Source organism: Macaca thibetana, chromosome 2, assembly GCF_024542745.1.
Source record: "Macaca thibetana thibetana isolate TM-01 chromosome 2, ASM2454274v1, whole genome shotgun sequence".
NCBI lineage: Eukaryota > Metazoa > Chordata > Mammalia > Primates > Cercopithecidae > Macaca > Macaca thibetana.
Window position 1 is genome coordinate 159,261,123 of NC_065579.1, and position 15,866 is coordinate 159,276,988.

The following is a 15,866-nucleotide window of genomic DNA, read 5'->3' on the forward strand; positions in this document are numbered from 1 at the left end:
ATCATGAAATTAGTGTTAATGTTATTTGGTATAATAATGAAACTGTGGTTATATCTTTTTTAAGTGCCAAAGCATTAGAGATGTGTGCTTAAGTATTTTAAGATAAAAATTAGAAAATATTTGAAGTTCAGTTTACAATACTTCAAAAAACCAGTGGGAGCAACAGATTAAGCAAGATTGGCAAAACGTTAATGAGTATTGAAGTTGAGGAAACAGTACATAGGTATCCCTAATGAAATTATTTCTATTTTGTGTATATTTGAATTTCTAATAAGCGTTTTTTTCTAAACTCAGTTCAGTCAAATTTAAAACTCCACTCTTATTCATATTCAGTGGTGTGCTAGTAAATGTTTATCAACCAGCTCTATAGAAAAAAAGGAAAAGAAAGTCCTGATTTGTAGCATTTGCCAATTTCTGTGGCTTTAATACTTCTACCATGGTCAATTTCAAGCTGCCAGTATAATGCCACTGAATGAAGAGTTGGAAGGAGAGGAGCAGTAGCATGCTATTTTGCAGTATTTCCACCACCTATAGCAACAGTAGATATAAATAATAGCATAAAGTAAAATGTAGTAAAAAATTAAGAAATGATGAGCTTTGAGTATGTATTGCCTTTGTTTTAATATTATTTATTTAAGTGTATATGAATGTAAGTTATTTTATTTTATTTTTGTTTTTGTAGAGACAGGGTCTCACTATGTTGCCCAGGATGGTCTCAAACTCCTGTCATCAAAGCAATACTCCTGCCTTAGCCTCCCAAAGTGCTGGGACTGCAGGCATGAGCTTCTGTACCCATCCTACTTTTTAATAATGACTGTTTAATAACTGACTCACAAGATTCCTGAAAATTTAACCATCTGCTCTCAGGAACTGGTACAAGCCAGATTCAGAACATCTCTGTAGCATCCTTCCCTTTCTCAATGCTGAATGCATAAAATATTGAGGACCACTGCTCTAATGTTAATTGACACAGTCCCATTCCTTACTCATTACTGTGAGCATGCCCAGCTCCTCTTAATCAGGCATAACCAGCCAGGAAAAGGGAGAAGCAAATGAATTACCCCCTTTCCTTCTACCCCTCTCCACTCATGCTTCTTTGAATCCTTGCTTCAGGATTGCCCCTGGAATTACACATCAATGTATTTCCTATCATTTTAAACTCTGTGTTTGCTTCAAAATAGTTATGCACATAACTCTACAATGTTTCATAAGTGCTTCCATCTCTCTTAAAAGAATCACTTGATTTTTCATGGATTATATTGTAAAGCAAGAGGGTGAGAGGAACTTTTTTATTCCTAATAAATACTGTTAGAGTATTGATGCCTTAAACCACTAAGTGAGCACCCTCTTGGCTTAAGCTTAAGTACAATATATCCATCCATTATTTATAACCATTTAAAATTTTTAAGTAGTCCAATCCATGGTGTTACTTACACTTATCTTTTCTGTATTCTAAATCATGTGGCTTCAGTTTAATAATGAGAAATATAATATGTATTTTCATATCCCAGTTGAGAACACTAAATTTTTACCACTTTTACATACACTTTACATAGAAGGAACAATCACAACAGAGTAATTCCAGCACAGAGTTTTATCATAATCAAAAAAAAGTATTGCTTAACAATATATACTGTACTTCCTCTCATCTTTACTCAACCTAAAAGCACAAATTTACATGAATTTTCAAGGTACAGATCAATTCTGAGACTGCACCCCTAAGCCACTTGACTTATATAACAGATGACTCCTTTCTGTAAATAGTAGGTTATACTGCCATAGTCACAGAATAATAATGCTGGAAGGAAATTAGACAGTATATTATCTAGCCTACCTCTTAATGCCCAGAGAATTTGAAAGTTGACACATGCATGCACGTGGACACTCACACACACACACAATCACCCAGCTAGTTAATAACCAAAAAAGTAACTAGGCTGAGTGCAGTGGCTCATGCCTGTAATCCCAGCACTTTGGGAGGCCGAGGTAGCAAATCACTTGAGGTAAGAAGTTTGAGACCAGCTTGGCCATAATGGTGGGTGAAATTTTGTCTCTACTAAAAATACAGAAATTAGCCAGGTGTGGTCCCACACGCCTGTAATCCCAGGTACTTGGGAAGCTGAGCCACGAGAATAACTTGAACTTGGGAGGTGGAGGTTGCAGTGAGCCGAGATCATGCCACTGCGCTCCAGCCTGGGTGACAGAGCAAGACTCCATCTCAAAAAAAAAAAAAAGAAAGAAAAAGAAAAAGAAAAAAAACACCCTAATATTTATTGTACTAATATAGCACTTAAGTACTAGACCTATTTGTAGAAATCTCATTTAATTTATACTTAATAGAATTATAAATTCTACCAATACTTGTTTTGCAGATGAGGAAATCAAAATTCAGAATGTTTAAGAAATGTGGTCATCCAGCTAGGAAGTCAGAAAGCCTGGATACAAATAGAATCTGTCTGATCCCAAAGCCTGTGGTCTTGGGCCAAAATCATTTACTCTTCCAAATCTGGAACTCTACTCTTCTCCGCTGACCCTAATGATCTTTCCACCACAGCCCAGCCCCATCTCAAAATCCACAGTTAAACTACATTTTAAAATTTATTGGTGCATATCCTCAAGGAGAAAGAAAGAAGCCCTGATGCCCATAAAAATATGATGCCAATAAAATCTCAATCTTTTCCGTCTCCTAGGCTCTCTCTCATATACCAGTGTAAAATTGGAGACCAAAAAAAAAAAAGCAACAAGATGTTTTGATTCTGGGGTGTCCTGCCTGTAAATGTTACCACATGACTAAATGTATCTTTATACTTATCTATGCAATATAGGGGTAGGGGAGGAGAAAAATCTTTTCCTCAACTATCCTATGTTCATGCCTAACGCCCCTATAACAAAAGACAGATTAATAAAAGCACACAGGCTGGGCACGGTAGCTCACCCCTGTAATCCCAGCACTTTGGGAGGCCGAGGAAGGTGGATCACCTGAGGTTGGGAGTTCCAGACCAGCCTGGCCAACATGGCAAAACCCTGTCTCTTCTAAAAATACAAAAAATTAGCCAGTGGTGGTGGCACACACTTGTAATCCTAGCTACTCAGGTGGCTGAGGCAGCAGAATTGCTCGAAGCCGGGAGGCAGAGGTTGCAGTGAGCCAAGATCACACCCCTGCACAAAGTCAGAGTCTGTCTCAATAAAATAAAAATAAAAGCACACAAATTTATTTGACGTAAGTTTTACATGAGAACCTTTGTAAGTAAAAAAGACCCAAAGAAATGGGTAAACCTTTGTTTTTGTTGTGCTAGGTTTGATGAAGAACGGACAGTTTGGGAGAACTATTATTGGACAAAGGGAATATGATCTAATGGTGATAAACTGGGAGAAACTTAACAAAGCCTATTTGTTCAGATTCTTTCCTGTGTCCCTGTGTCTCCGGTTCATTTCCTTCAAATATAGGGAGGGAACTGTTCACATAAGGATTTTTGTTTTGTTTAGGGGAAATTCAGAAAATACTTCCCAGATCAAGACCATCCTGGCTAACACAGCGAAACCCCATCTCTACTAAAAATACAAAAAAAAAAGTAGCCAGGCGTGGTGGTGGGCACCTGTAGTTCCAGCTACTTGGGAGGCTGAGGCAGGAGAATGGCGTGAACCCAGGAGGCGGAGCTTGCAGTGAGTGGAGATCGCGCCACTGCACTCCAGCCTGGGTGACAGAGCGAGACTCCGTCTCAAAAAAAAAAACAAAAAGAAAAGAAAATACGTCCTATGTTTCGTAACCTGCTTCAAAGGAGAAGGGCAGAAAGGAAGGCGAGAGTGACTTTCCTGCTTCTGCTGCTTTCTCAACTGCCAAAGTACCATATTTTGGGGTAGCATATCCTGACCCTATCACAGGTTACGATAATCTGTTAGCCTTTCCAGCCACCATGCTTTATCTCTCTGATTCGCTGCTGAAGATCCAGCACCTATAACAGTGTCCAGACCATAGTAGGAGCTCAAGAAATATGTTGACTCTGTAGAGCTACTTCAGATGGATGGGATTTCGAACAGGGCAAGCCATGAAATATGATTTGGCAATGTCCCCACCCAAATCTCATCTTGAATTCCCACATGTTGTAGGAGGTTCCTGTGGGAGGTAATTGAATCACGAGGGCAAGTCTTTCTGTGCTGTTCTCATGACAGTGAATAAGTCCTACGAGATCCGATGGTTTTAGAAAGAGGAGTTTCCCTGCATGAGTTCTCTTCTCTTGTCTACCACCTTGTGAGATATGCCTTTCACCTTCCTCCATGATTGTGAGGCCTCCCCAGCCACATGGAATTGTAAGGCCATTAAACTTCTTCCTTTTGTAAATTGCCCAGTCTCAGGTGTGTCTTTATCAGCAATGTGAAAGCAGACTTATACAGTAAATAGTACCAGTAGAGTGGGGCACGTCCAAAAAGACACCCGATAATGTGGAAGCGACTTTGGAACTGGGTAACACGCAGAGGTTGGAACAGCTGGAGGGCTCAGAAGAAGACAGGAAAATGTGGGAAAGTTAGGAACTCCCTAGAAACTTGTTGAATGGCTTTGAGTAAAATGCTGATAATGATATGGACAATGAAATCCAGGCTGAGGTGGTCTCAAATGGAGATGAGGAACTTGTTGGGAACTGGAGCAAATGTGATTCTTGTTATGTTTTGGCAAAGAAGCTGGTGGCATTTTATCCCTGCCCTAGAGATTTGTGGAATTTGAACTTGAGAGAGATGATTTCGGGTATCTGGCAGAAGAAATTTCCAAGCAAAGCATTCAAGAGGTGACTTGGGTGCTGTTAAAGGCATTCAGTTTTAGAAGGGAAACAGCACAAAAGTTTGGAAAATTTGCAGCTTGACAATGCAATAGAAAAGAAAATCCCATTTTCTGAGGAGAAATTCAAGCCAGCTGCAGAAATTTGCATAAGTAATGAGGAGCCAAATATTAATCACCAAGACAAAGGGAAAAATGTCTCCAGGGCATGTCAGAGACCTTTGTGGCAGCCCCTCCCCTCATGCGTCTGGAGATTTAGGAGAAAAAAAATGGTTTCATGGGCCAGGCCCAGGGTCCCTCTGCTGTGTGAAGTCTAGGGACTTAGTGCCCTGTGTCCCAGCCACTCCAGCCATGACTAAAAGGGGCCAAGGTACAGCTTGGGCTGTTGTTTCAGAGGGTGGAAGCCCCAAGCCTTGGCAGCTACAAAGTGGTGTTGAGCCTGTGGATGCACAGAATTCAAGAATTTAGGTTTGGGAACCTCTGCCAGGATTTCAGAGATGTATAGAAACGCCTGGATGCCCAGGCAGAATTTTGCTGCAGTGGGGGACCCTTAGGGAGAACCTCTGCTAGGGCAGTGAGGAAGGGAAATGTGGGGTCAGAGCCCCTACACAAAGTCCCTACTGGAGCACCACCTGGTGGTGCTGTGAGAAGAGGGCCACTGTCCTCCAGATCCCAGAATGGTAGATCTACCGACAGCTTGCACCATGCACCTGGAAAAGCCACAGACATTCAATGCCAGCCCATGAAGGCAGCCAGGAGGGTCACTATACCCTGCATAGTCACAAGGGCAGAGCTGCCCAAAACTATGGGAACCTACCTCTTGCTTCAGTATGACCCGGATGTGAGACATGGAGTCAAAGATCATTTTGGAGCTTTAAGATTTGACTGCCGCACTGGATTCTGAACTTGCATGCATCCTGTAGCCCCTTTGTTTTGACCAATTTCTCCCACTTAGAATGGCTGTATTTACCCAACACCTGTACCTGCATTGTATCTAGGAAATAACTAACTTGCTTTTCATTTTACAGTCTCATAAGCAGAAGGAACTTGCCTTGTCTCAGACAAGACTTTGGACTATGGACTTTTGAGTTAATTCTGAAATGAGTTAAGACTTTAGGAGACTGTTGGGAAGGCATGATTGGTTTTGAAATGTGAAGACATGAGATTTGGGAGGGTCCAGGGCAGACTGATATGGTTTGGCTGTGTCCCTACCCAAATCTCATCTTGAATTCCTATATGTTGTGGGAGGGACCCAGTAGGAGGTAATTGAATCATGGGGGCAAGTCTTTCCTGTGCTGTTCTCATAATCATTAATAAGTCTCATGAGAGCTGATGGTTTTATAAAGAGGAGTTTCCCTGCACAAGCTCTCTTCTCTTGTCTGCTGTCATGTGAGATGTGCCTTTCACCTTTTTCCATGATTGTGAGGCCTCCACAGCCACTTGGAACTGTATCCATTAAATCTCTTTGTTTTGTAAGTTGCCCAGTCTCAGGTAGGTTTTTATTAGCAGTGTGAAAACAGAGTAATACACCATCTTAGAGCAAGATCCACAATTCCTCTTTGATTCTCCCTGTACTGATTTTAAAAATAATAAAAGAAACATTCCTTCACAAAAGAGAGAGCAGACACGCACTAAATGGATGAACTGCATTACAGAAGTGAAGGCTCAGAGTTTTAATTGAAAAATACACCGAAGTAGAAATGGCTTTCCTTCTTACAATTGTTTCTTTTGTGGAGGACATTTAGGCTGAGACTATTTAAAATATTACTGAAGAATGCAGCTAGGCTTCTATGAGATAGACATACATTCATTGAGAATTCCCCAGAGGCTTCTAAACAAGCATGTACAGCAAGTTTTGTTTTATTTTGTTAGTTGTTTATTTTTGATGGAGGCTTTCAAAATGTGTGCCTTTTCCTCAGTTTTTTAATTAGCATATCTGTTACATCTGAGTAGGACAATTGCTACAGCTGGTTTTTTTGGCTGCCTCATTGACACAAAAGATCTCAGAGACATTGAGCTTAAGAGAGAACCTGTACAGCCTCTAGGAATATAAATGACCCTGACTGAATGCCAGGTTGTGGGTTGTGGGCAGTTCTGCCACAGAAGGTGGTGGTGTGAATCAAGAAAAATATACCTAGGAAAATACTCTGGTGACTGGGAAATGACTCAAAAAAGGAGAAATTGTTATTGAGGTTTAATAATGGTGTCAAATTAATGCATTTGCCACCATCATTTGTATCATTAAAATAACAAAAATTAAAATCACAGACTAAAATGAAAACTTGGGCTAATGGTCCAAGGGAAGGGATACTAGGCTCATCTCCAAGTTGGTACATGAAACTGTGCATGGAGCAGCAGGCAGCTGTTTACCTTTACAGGATGGCCATGATGTTGCTAATAAATGGATAGTCACAGTGCAATTTGTCTCTTCCTGTTTCAATAGCACCTCACTTATCAGGAGCATGCTATCAGTTAATTTTCACCTAATTGAAACAAGATTGGTGTGCACAGGGGTAAGAAGAGTAGCCAAAGTCAGAGTCACCAAATCCTGTGAGCTAGGGCACTCATTTATCTACCTACCTGTGATGGTTAATATCGAGTGTCAACTTGATTGGATTGAAGGACACAAAGTGTTGATCCTGGTGTGTCTGTAAGGGTGTTGCCAAAGGGGAGTAACATTTGAGTGAGTGTGCTGGGAAAGGCAGACCCACCCTTAATCTGGTGAGCACCATCTAATCAGCTACCAGCGAATATAAAGTAGACAGAAAAACGTGAAAAGGTGAGACTGGCCTAGCCTCCCAGCCTACATCTTTCTCCCATGCTGCATGCTTCCTGCCCTGGAACATTGGACTCCAAGTTCTTCAGTTTTGAGACTTGGACTGGTTCTCCTTGCTCCTCAAGGTTGCAGACAACCTATTATGGGACCTAGTGATCATGTAAGTTAATACTTAATAAACTCCCACATATATGGATCATTTTGGAGCTTTATCACTTATTTTAGTTCTGAATCACTGAAACTTATACAAGTTCTACATCTTCTACATCTAACTCCCATATGTATATGGGAGTTTATTAAATATATATATATATATATCTTCTATTAGTTCTGTCCCTCTAATACACTACCCAGTCAGAGAACCCTGACTAATACATTACCCAATCAGAACTTAATCACTCTCACTTTACATACACTTCTAACACCTTGTCTTTATGGGTTCCAAGACCACAGCAGACTATAAGCAACATAATTTTATTAGGGAGAGGACCTACTTAAATCAATACACTATACATTGGTAGTATAAAAATGAAAAAAGTTATTGTGTATAGAATGCCTGCAATATGAAAGACAATTAATGGCAGATACAAACACAAGAATCATAGCAGTATAGGATAAATCATATAGAAGTAAGCAGCCTTGTATGTCCTGATGGCTCTTGAGTGCATCATTGCTTTACAAAATAATCATCAATGTGCATAATGATGACCTTGAGTCATCAAAAACAGGTTAGATGTTTGGCTGTCTCTAATTAAGAGGGCAGCAAAGTGTGCAATCAATTTTAGAAATATTTCCTTATTTCTAAATGCCTAAAATCTTCAATAAATTTTAAGCAAACCATCTGTTATCTAAAATTACTTATTTTAGTTCTGAATCACTGTAACTTATACAAATTCTCCATCTTATTCTTCAATCTCCCTTACTCTATTTATATAAAGCCATAAGGGTGAGGTCCTCATGATTGGATTACTTCCCTGTAATAAGAGACCAGAGATCTTCCTTCCCTCTCCCAGCCCACCATTGGAGGATATAGCAAGAAGGTTGCCATCTGCAATCCATGAAAAGAGCCCTCACTAAAACCCAAACATGCTGACAATCTGATCTTGAACTTCCAAGCCTCCAGAGCCATGTGAAATAATGTACTGTTATTTAAATCACCCAGTATGGTATTTTTTAATGGAAGCCTGAGTAGACTAAGACACAGATATTTCCCAGTACCACCCCCAGCAACTATTGTTCACCATTTTCTGTTATTCCCTTAGGAAAGGGTTTCAAGTTTTCACCTTTCTACCCTTAGGACAGCATGAGAAGAAAACCATCTCCCCTGGGAGGAAGAAGGACAGAAGAATGAATGATGAAGTTGGTCATTCCATATGTATTTTATTTTCATCAGCTCCTTGCTCCAGAAGTATTTTGCTCTGCTATGACATTTTCTCTGCAGACACTATCACTAGCAGCCTAAGCCTCTGCAGTAAAAAGGCTGGTAATAATTATTTCTAAATATCTTAAGAAAGAGGAAAGAACAAAACTTAAATCATAGACAGAGATAGACAAATACTAGTGTTGTTGATAATAAGGCAAATTTCCACCAAGGATATCAGTCTTTTCAAATATAATCAGATAATCCTAAAAAGGGTTTTTTACTCCTAGAAGGAAAAACAAGTTACCATTGGAAGAGCACAATGAAAAGAAACCAAAGTTCAACCCAAAATGTGACTTAGCTCAGAATTAGGTCATAGAGCACTCAGGGGGAGGCTCTAAGGGTCACAAGGGAATGGCTGTGTCCAAGTCAAAACTGAAAATTAAGGAGTCCTCATTTTGATTGGATCTCATTGGGGCCCAAGATTGTTGAATGCTGGCTCTGAAAAATATCCAAAATATTACCAAAACAATCTGTTGATAAGAAAACTCAACTGTGGTAAAGGAGGACACTGTCTCTCTTTAGAGACACTGTCTCTTGACAGTTCTAGTAGCATCTCAGAAGGGAAAGGAAAAAGTTGGGATATCTATTGAGATTTTAGAGTCTGGTTTAGAGTGGATCTTTCAATGTAAGGACTTGGTTACAATTCAGAGAGAGGCTTCATGTGATCATTAAGGATTGGTAACCACAGCAAAACAGGTATTTTGAAGTGAGTAGTTCTGAGGATCTTGGGGTACAAACTGTCTTTAATACTTTCCATTATAGAGTTGACATGTGATATAGTTTGGACGCTTGCTCCCTCCAAATCTCATGTTGAAATTAATCCCCAATGTTGGAGATGGAGGGCCTGGTGGGGAGTGTTTGGGTCACAGGGACAGATCCCTCAGGAATGGCTTGGTGTTGTCCTCACGATAGTGAGTTCTTGCACAATCTAGTTGTTTAAAGGAGTATGGCATTTCCTCTTCTTCCTTCCACTCTCCTGTGACACCTGCTCCCCCTTCACCTTCTGCTATGATTGTAAGATTCCTGAGGCCCTCACCAGAAGCAGATGCTTATACAGCCATGCTTGCACAGCCTGCAGAGCTCTGAGCCAATTATTTTCTTTGTAAATTATCCAGTCCCAGGTATTTATTTATTGCAACACAAAAACAGCCTAATACAATGGGTCTTCCAGAAAGTTTCTTAAATGAACAATAAAGTTATTTGTAACTTCTATCTTCTAGGACAAGAGCATTCTGGAATGGTAATGTTATATTGATGACAACGGTGAATAGTTGTATTAGTTTGTTTTCCCACTGCTATAAAGAACTACCGGAGACTGGGTAATTTAGAAGAAAAGAGGTTTAATTGACTCACAGTTCCCCAGGCGTAACAGGAAGCATGGCTGGAAGGCCTCAGCAAACTTACAATCTCACGGCAGAAGGTGAAGAGTAAACAAACAAATCTTACTGCGGCAGAGCAGGAGAGCGAGAGAGAGCACGAGGGGAGGAAATGACACACTTTAAAACCATCAGATCTTGTGAGAATTCACTCACTATCATGAGAACAGCAAGAGGAAAATTCACCCCCATGATTCAGTTACCTCCCACCAAGCCCCTCCTCTGACATGTGGGTATTACAGTTCCAGAGGGATTTGGGTGGGGACACAGAATCAAACCATATCCGTAGTAAAATAGGCATAAGCCATGTAGATGGTTTTCATTCTCCTTCCATGATGCCCTTGATTGTATTCGGGTATATATAAGTCTATCCTCTTCACCCCCACCTTCCCCAATAATGCGTAAACTCTTTCACAGCAGAGCTTATATCTGCTCCTGAAATATTGCTTGTTGTCTTTTCTGTCCTACACGCTGTCTAGTTTCAAAATCACCATCATCTCTAAGATAATCTTCTATAAGTTTCTATTATAATTTTCAACACTTCTATAGATAAAAAGCTGCTAAACCAGGTAATGAGGAACACCAGTTGTGGGTTTTTCTACATGAAAAATTAAGAAAACTAAAATCGTTTTAGAGTTCCAGAGTCTTTTCAATGTAATTCATTCTGAGCATGCATGTTTTGAACTAATTTTAACATGGATTGATTGTTAAGCCTTTTCAATGGTTTGCAAAACAGTGTGAAAATAAGATAGCTTAGGTATGTAAACCAATATTAAGTTTTTTAAGAATCACAATTGTAAAAATTCCATTTCAGTGTGTCTTTGTTTTTATTACACCAGTTTGTCATCAACAAAACACAGTGAAGTTTCCTGAGGAGAGAAGAGTTCCTCAGCATTTGAAAGGTCTCAGAAAGAAACGTTTTAAATTATTACTGGTATTATTTCAGATCCTATGTTAGTCACTAATGCCACCATTGATGGCCTTCCCCATGAAACTGCTTTTATGTCTTATAAAACACTTTTCTCTTTTAGAAGCCATGTTGCTCTTCTTTTACTCACTTTCCTTGCATTTTATGTGTCATTTCATTAAATATTATAAGGAAGGGAATTTGAGGTAAATTATAACTTAAAAAAAGCTTCTTAGAGACATTACTTGAAGCTACAATAAGAAAGCTCTATGAAGACACAGATGACACAACAGTGGTCATATCTTTTGACTGCTGTATTTACCACACCCAGCATTGTACTGGGCATACTGGGCATTTTTTCAATTATTTCCAAAGTTCGTTTCACATTCCAGATTCAAAAATGAGACCCCTGGGTGACTGTGCAGATGAGAATGTGAATTCTTCTACTTCACATTATCATTCAGTGACCCCTCATTTCCTTAGGTAATATGTTTGGGTCTCTTTTGTGGGGAGTCTCAGGCACAGTGGTAAGCCAAATGAGAAACTGTGCTCTCCACAGCTGTCAGGTGATGGATTCTAGTGTCTCTGGAAGGCAGCAGAATACTGTTGTATGGAAACGTGTAAATCCAAATTGACCAAAACATGCCCCTGGCTCTTAACATTTTCTTTTGTTTTCAGATCTGATCTGCACCTTTGTAAGTGTTCAGGGAAAAGACTAAGAAATGCAACCTCAAGAGATACTAGAGACAAGGGTGCCTTTTATCCTGCTATTAAAATCTTGAATGGTTCAACTATAGTTAGGCAGATAAATGCCTACAACTGTATTTGCCAAAATGTGGTAGATGCTAGTCAATACATGTGTAAAAAGAGTAACTTCTTTACATACATTTGAGAAAGCTGGATTAAACAAAATTAAATAGATTTCTTGACTGCAGGATTTCTAGTCCCTTTACTAAGTTCTGAGATAATACAGTATACAATGCTTTCCCAGTTAATGCATAAAACAGAACACTTTTTCACAGAGTATTTATCAGGATGAATATTCAAGGAAAATTCATTGGGAAATTCAGGGCTGTAGAATTAATCTCAACTAACAAATGATTCCAGCCAGTTTTCATCCATTTCTTATCAAAAGCAGATACAATTTATCTTCTCTTATTGATAATTCCCACCAAATTCATGGGACTAAATCCAAATGTATAAAATGAGCTATATACCTGTCCCTCACCATTTGCTAACCAAGGGAAAAAAAGGATATGCATGTTAGACAGCCCAGGACACATGCTTATCCTTAATATCACCACCTCTGGTAGGGTGGGAAAGGCAGTGGGGTCAGCCCCTCCACATGGACTAAGTGGAAAATAATTGGCTACTACATTGACATAATAATACCTACTTTATATGATTGTCAGGATTAAATAAGATAATGTATTTGAAGTACTTTAGTACAATGCCTGGCTCATAGGGAGTGGGGAAAGTGGTAACTGCTATAATCATAACAACATCAATATCATTACACCCTTTCTGTCTGTGTAGGGCATAGTCATCTGCAGACCTTCTAATCTAATGTAACAGATTCCCAACTGACCTATTTCAAGAAGCCTCTCTGATAATTCCTTGGATTACATTGAAAATGTCTTTCAGAAATTCTTATCTGAGTATGCCACTCCCCTGCTATTTATAAAACTCTTTATAAAATGAAGTTAAAATGTTGAGCACAGAAAGGATCTCTCTACTGTCTGGTAAAAGTCTACCTTTCTAAGTTCATCTTCCACCACTTACCTGGTTTGATGGTCTCTTCACTTTTTAGGTCCACTGCACCTCTTATCCCTGAAGACATCACATACTGTCATCCACGCATCCATTTATTCCTGTCCTCTGCAATGTGCTCTCAAATGTGTTTTCTCAAGCTGGGATATGCTTCCCCAGACTCTAGTGCAGAAAGTCTCTGAGGCCAACTCAATTACTGCCTAGATCCCAGTCAGACTTAATCACATTCAGCTGTCTGCTTCCATATCATTTTTACTGCTCTTATAGCACTTCTCACACAACCGTGTATACAGTTACTTGTGCAAGTGTCTATTTCCATGCATTTTCAGGACTGTCTGTCACAGGTGATAGTGTTGGAACCGAACTGTCGATTCCCTCCTGGGCAGGGGTCGCCGTGAAGGATCACCGACACGAGATTCACAGCAGAGAGTTATTTATTACTAGCGCGCTAGGGTCCCAAGCTCTAAGTTGGCCCTGGGACCCCGACTGCTTGTTACAGGCTGTTTATATAGGCAAATACAAGTTCAAACACAGCTTAGGGCGCGAAATTCAAACAAAGCTTTAGGCGCGTGGTAATTGGATCTGTCTATGGCCTGAGCAAGGTGTCTTATGCTAATTGGTTAGAGCAGGACCTTATGAGGTTTTTTTTTCCTGGAGTTGTTGATTCCGGGAACTTCGAGGCAGGGTGGGACCCCCGGAATTGGCAGGGTGGGACCCCATGAGGTTGTTTCCCGGAATTGGCAGGGTGGGACCTTATCAGGGTGGGACCCTATTGAGGCAGGGTGGGACCCTATCCAGAGCCACCTGGTGTTAATTTTTTCTATATGAGGCCTAGTTTCTAAGTTTTATGAGGCCTAGTTTCAATAGAAACATTATTTGAACTTGCATGGGGAAAAGTATAGAGATTACATTTAAAAGATCCTGAATCACCCAGGTAATGGCATAGAATATATCCAGGTAGCCCTCTTCCATGGTTTATCAAAAGCAGATAAAATTATCATTTTTTAAATAACTAAACTCCAAAAGTTCAGAGAGAAACCCGGATTTCTGGAAAAAAAATCACAACCACAGGCAAAAACACCACCAGAATTTCATTTCAAAGACAAACCCACATTGGTTTCTCTCTTTAAGTGGGATTTTCTTTTCTTTCTGAGGCATATCAAGGGTAATCTACATATAGGAAAATAGATCCTTTCTCATGTACCAATCTATTAGTTATATGGCAAACACATATAGTCATGTAACCATCATAAACAAGATATAAAAATAATAAACACATATAGTCATGTAACCATCATAAACAAGATATAAAATAATTCTATCACCCTTCAAAACTCTCCTATGCCCTTTTATAGCAAAACTCTACCTGCAGCTCCAGGCCCTGGCAACCACTAATCTACTTTCTTTCCCCATAGTTTTAACTTTTTCAGAATGTCATATGCAGTCATACAGTGTGCATCCTGTTGAGTCTGACGTCTTTCACTGAGCATAATACATTTGAGATTTATTCACTCTATTCCATGCATCCAGAATTTATTGTTTTTGTCTTACTCTACTAATCAGGATCTCTTGTATAATGTTGAATGGGAGTGATGCAAGTGGACATCATTGCTTTTGTCCCAATCCCAGGAAAACAGTATTCATTATTCATTATTAAGTATGATATTAGCTGTAATGCTTTTCATAAATGACCTTTATCAGGTTGATGAAGTCTCACTGTATTCATAGTTCACTGAGAATTTTTGCTAATGTTGCTATTGTTTTAAGCCATGAATGAAAATTGAATTTTGTAAAATGCTTTTTTAAAATCCATTGTGAAAATTATATGATTTTTCTCCATTAGTCTGCTGATTTGATGAATTACACTGATGGATTTTTAAATGTTACAACAGTTTTGCATTTCCAGGATAAACCCCACTTGGTCATAACATATTATCCTTTTTACATATTGTTGGATTCTATTTTCTAATATTTTCTTGATTATTTGAGCATCTGTTCATGAGGGATATTGACTTTTGGTTTTATTTATTTGTTATATTTTTGTCTGGTGTTGTTATCAAGTTAAAATAAGTTAAGTGTTCTCTCTTCTATTTTCTGGAAGAGTTTGTGTAGACTTGCTATTTCTTTTCTAAATGCTTAATAGAAAGGTTTTTAACTATAAATTATGTTTCTCTAATAGGTACGGGACTATTAAGGTTATCTATTTATTTTTGTGTTAGCTTCAATAGTTTCTGTCGTTCAAGGAGCTTACCCATATCATCTAAATTATCAAATACGTGGGAATATATGGAGTTGTTTGTAATAATCCCTTATCCTTTTAATGTTTATAGAATTAATAGTAATGTTCCTTCTTTCATTTCTGATATTCGTAATTTTGTGTTTTCTTTTTTTGCCCCGTGCCCATTCTGGGAAGAGGTTTATCAATTTCATTGATCTTAAGAAATAATCTATTTTCGGTTTCATTGATTTTCTCTATTTTTCTCTGGTTTTTAATTTTTTCGATTTCTACTTTTATCTTTATTTTTTTTCTTTTCTTTGTTTACTTTGAGACTTAATTTAATCCTCTTTTACTAGATTCTTAACATCTACATCATGGATTTCATATCTTTCTTCTTTCCTAATGTAAGTGTTTAATTCTATAAATTACACATGTAGTACTTCATTAGATGCATCCCACGTTTGATACATTGGGTTCTTGTTTTCATTCAACTTAAAATATTTCTTAAGCTGAGCACAGTGTCACATGCCTGTAGTCCCCGCTACTCAGTAGGCTGAAGTGGGAGGGTCACTTGAGCCTAGGAGTTCAAGACCAGCCTGAACAACCTGAGGAGATGCCATTTCTT